Here is a 5,000-nt window from a genome sequence, read left to right on the forward strand (position 1 = left end):
CAGAAGTAGCAGTGCTTGGCCTTCTGAGAATATAGTTCCCAGTTTATATATACGGTTAGAAGATGGCTGTGTGTCATGTGACCTTGTTATTTGTAGACGCTATGACTCTACAAATCACAACATGGAAATAGGAACATGCTGGCGTTATTTGTTCCTTTAACAGGAAAAAGCAAGTTGGAGGAGGTGAGTTTTGAGGGCCTGTTTCAAGGATGGTAGGGTGCTTGACTGTTTGATGTGGTCGGGGAGGGCGTTCCAGAGGGTGGGTGCAGCAGCTGAGAAGGCTCTGTCGCCCCACGTCCGGAGCTTAGTCCTGATGGTCTTGAGTGTGTTAGCATTGACGGACCTGAGGAGGCGGGCGGGAGTGTGGCGGGTGAGGAGGTCAGAGAGGTATGGAGGGCCAAGGTTATTAAGTGCTTTGTGTGTGAGAAGTATTTTGAAGTTGTGGAGGACAGGGGTGATGTGGTCTCGGTGGCAGGTGGGGATCATCATCAGGGACAGATGGAGAGATCCACAAATATACAACAAGAAAAGTCTTTGAAATAAGACCTGAATAAAGAGGATGAAGACAGACCAAAGGGTTAGGGTTACTGTGCTTCACATCGCCGTAAAACTCACATTAAGTACTTTTTAGATGCACAAAATGTACGTTTCGTAGTGACTGTGATTAGGATCTTACAGCACCTTCAAAATAAGAGCAGAATAAGCATGAGCATGTGAAATGTCATGGCGTGCCCAAACAAAGGTAGCGTGGGCCAAACGTGGGCCGCGGGCGCCACATTGGGCACCTTTAGTCCAAAGAGTTGAGCTGCAGCTTGAAGAACTTCTCCGTGAACTATTGTTGTGTTCCTGTCAGAAAACAGAGGGAAATGTTTCCTTTTCAAAGTGACAGCTGGGGAGTAATACACAGAGAAGAACTATAACTTCTAACACAACGCTGATTGGTTTATGACTTCTCACATCTGAAGTCATGATATGATCTTTTATTATCTGTTGATACAGCAGGAGGAGTTGTAGTTGGTCATGAAGCTATTAACAATCTTCAGATCTGATTATAGTCTGCTATAAACATTTAAAGACATGTTTATGTAGAACTACAGTCAGCTGACACCTGGTGGCGGCTGGGAGGAACTACAACTCTCACTGAGTTATTACTAGAGACTGAGTTACTCTGATACTAGAGACTGAGTTACGACTGAGTTACTCTGATACTAGAGACTGAGGTACTCTGATACTAGAGACTGAGTTACTCTGATACTAGAGACTGAGTTACTCTGATACTAGAGGCTGAGTTACTCTGATATTAGAGACTGAGTTACTCTGATACTAGAGACTGAGTTACTCTGATACTAGAGGCTGAGTTACTCTGATATTAGAGACTGAGTTACTCTGATACTAGAGACTGAGTTACTCTGATACTAGAGGCTTAGTTACTCTGATACTAGAGGCTGAGTTACTCTGATACTGGAGAATGAGTTACTCTGATACTAGAGACTGAGTTACTCTGATACTAGAGGCTGATACTAGAGACTGAGTTACTCTGATACTAGAGACTGAGTTACTCTGATACTAGAGGCTGAGTTACTCTTGATACTAGAGACTGATACTAGAGACTGAGTTACTCTGATACTAGAGGCTGAGTTACTCTGATACTAGAGGCTGATACTAGAGACTGAGTTACTCTGATACTAGAGGCTGAGTTACTCTGATACTAGAGGCTGAGTTACTCTGATACTAGAGACTGAGTTACTCTGATACTAGAGGCTGAGTTACTCTGATACTAGAGGCTGAGTTACTCTAGTACTAGAGACTGAGTTACTCTGATACTAGAGGCTGATACTAGAGACTGAGTTACTGATACTAGAGACTGAGTTACTCTGATACTAGAGGCTGAGTTACTCTGATACTAGAGGCTGAGTTACTCTGATACTAGAGGCTGAGTTACTCTGATACTAGAGGCTGAGTTACTCTGATACTAGAGGCTGAGTTACTGATACTAGAGGCTGAGTTACTCTGATACTAGAGGCTGATACTAGAGACTGAGTTACTCTGATACTAGAGACTGAGTTACTCTGATACTAGAGGCTGAGTTACTCTGATACTAGAGGCTGAGTTACTCTGATACTAGAGACTGAGTTACTCTGATACTAGAGACTGATACTAGAGACTGAGTTACTGATACTAGAGACTGAGTTACTCTGATACTAGAGGCTGATACTAGAGGCTGAGTTACTCTGATACTAGAGGCTGATACTAGAGACTGAGTTACTGATACTAGAGGCTGAGTTACTCTGATACTAGAGGCTGAGTTACTCTGATACTAGAGGCTGAGTTACTCTGATACTAGAGACTGAGTTACTCTGATACTAGAGGCTGAGTTACTCTGATACTAGAGGCTGAGTTACTCTAGTACTAGAGACTGAGTTACTCTGATACTAGAGGCTGATACTAGAGACTGAGTTACTGATACTAGAGACTGAGTTACTCTGATACTAGAGGCTGAGTTACTCTGATACTAGAGGCTGAGTTACTCTGATACTAGAGACTGAGTTACTCTGATACTAGAGGCTGAGTTACTGATACTAGAGGCTGAGTTACTCTGATACTAGAGGCTGATACTAGAGACTGAGTTACTCTGATACTAGAGACTGAGTTACTCTGATACTAGAGGCTGAGTTACTCTGATACTAGAGACTGAGTTACTCTGATACTAGAGACTGATACTAGAGACTGAGTTACTGATACTAGAGACTGAGTTACTCTGATACTAGAGGCTGATACTAGAGGCTGAGTTACTCTGATACTAGAGACTGAGTTACTCTGATACTAGAGACTGAGTTACTCTGATACTAGAGGCTGATACTAGAGACTGAGTTACTGATACTAGAGGCTGAGTTACTCTGATACTAGAGGCTGATACTAGAGACTGAGTTACTCTGATACTAGAGACTGAGTTACTCTGATACTAGAGGCTGATACTAGAGACTGAGTTACTGATACTAGAGACTGAGTTACTCTGATACTAGAGACTGAGTTACTGATACTAGAGGCTGAGTTACTCTGATACTAGAGGCTGATACTAGAGACTGAGTTACTGATACTAGAGGCTGAGTTACTCTGATACTAGAGACTGAGTTACTCTGATACTAGAGGCTGAGTTACTCTGATACTAGAGGCTGAGTTACTCTAGTACTAGAGACTGAGTTACTCTGATACTAGAGGCTGATACTAGAGACTGAGTTACTGATACTAGAGACTGAGTTACTCTGATACTAGAGGCTGAGTTACTCTGATACTAGAGGCTGAGTTACTCTGATACTAGAGACTGAGTTACTCTGATACTAGAGGCTGAGTTACTCTGATACTAGAGGCTGAGTTACTGATACTAGAGGCTGAGTTACTCTGATACTAGAGGCTGATACTAGAGACTGAGTTACTCTGATACTAGAGACTGAGTTACTCTGATACTAGAGGCTGAGTTACTCTGATACTAGAGGCTGAGTTACTCTGATACTAGAGACTGATACTAGAGACTGAGTTACTGATACTAGAGACTGAGTTACTCTGATACTAGAGGCTGATACTAGAGGCTGAGTTACTCTGATACTAGAGGCAGAGTTACTCTGATACTAGAGGCTGAGTTACTCTGATACTAGAGGCTGATACTAGAGACTGAGTTACTCTGATACTAGAGACTGAGTTACTCTGATACTAGAGGCTGAGTTACTCTGATATTAGAGACTGAGTTACTCTGATACTAGAGACTGAGTTACTCTGATACTAGAGGCTGAGTTACTCTGATACTAGAGGCTGAGTTACTCTGATACTAGAGGCTGATACTAGAGACTGAGTTACTCTGATACTAGAGGCTGAGTTACTCTGATACTAGAGGCTGAGTTACTGATACTAGAGACTGAGTTACTCTGATACTAGAGACTGAGTTACTCTGATACTAGAGGCTGAGTTACTCTGATACTAGAGGCTGAGTTACTCTGATACTAGAGGCTGAGTTACTCTGATACTAGAGGCTGATACTAGAGACTGAGTTACTGATACTAGAGACTGAGTTACTCTGATACTAGAGGCTGAGTTACTCTGATACTAGAGGCTGAGTTACTCTGATACTAGAGACTGAGTTACTCTGATACTAGAGGCTGAGTTACTCTGATACTAGAGGCTGAGTTACTTGATACTAGAGGCTGAGTTACTCTGATACTAGAGGCTGAGTTACTCTGATACTAGAGACTGAGTTACTCTGATACTAGAGCTGAGTTACTGATACTAGAGACTGAGTTACTCTGATACTAGAGACTGAGTTACTCTGATACTAGAGGCTGAGTTACTGATACTAGAGGCTGAGTTACTCTGATACTAGAGGCTGATACTAGAGACTGAGTTACTCTGATACTAGAGGCTGAGTTACTCTGATACTAGAGGCTGAGTTACTCTGATACTAGAGGCTGAGTTACTCTGATACTAGAGGCTGAGTTACTCTGATACTAGAGGCTGAGTTACTCTGATACTAGAGACTGATACTAGAGGCTGAGTTACTCTGATACTAGAGGCTGATACTAGAGACTGAGTTACTCTGATACTAGAGGCTGAGTTACTCTGATACTAGAGACTGAGTTACTCTGATACTAGAGACTGATACTAGAGACTGAGTTACTGATACTAGAGGCTGAGTTACTCTGATACTAGAGGCTGATACTAGAGACTGAGTTACTCTGATACTAGAGGCTGAGTTACTCTGATACTAGAGGCTGATACTAGAGACTGAGTTACTGATACTAGAGACTGAGTTACTCTGATACTAGAGGCTGATACTAGAGGCTGAGTTACTCTGATACTAGAGGCAGAGTTACTCTGATACTAGAGGCTGAGTTACTCTGATACTAGAGGCTGATACTAGAGACTGAGTTACTCTGATACTAGAGACTGAGTTACTCTGATACTAGAGGCTGAGTTACTCTGATACTAGAGACTGAGTTACTCTGATACTA

At 42.3% G+C, this 5,000-nt stretch overlaps 1 protein-coding gene across 4 annotated transcripts in view; it reads left to right on the top strand.

Moving 5' to 3' along the window:
- LOC116035209 (globoside alpha-1,3-N-acetylgalactosaminyltransferase 1-like) overlaps nucleotides 1-5,000 on the top strand; it is a 28,554-nt gene that overhangs the window by 13,217 nt on the left and 10,337 nt on the right. The gene's annotated exons all lie outside the window — the stretch shown is intronic.

Source organism: Sander lucioperca, chromosome 21, assembly GCF_008315115.2.
Source record: "Sander lucioperca isolate FBNREF2018 chromosome 21, SLUC_FBN_1.2, whole genome shotgun sequence".
Classification (NCBI taxonomy): Eukaryota; Metazoa; Chordata; class Actinopteri; order Perciformes; family Percidae; genus Sander; species Sander lucioperca.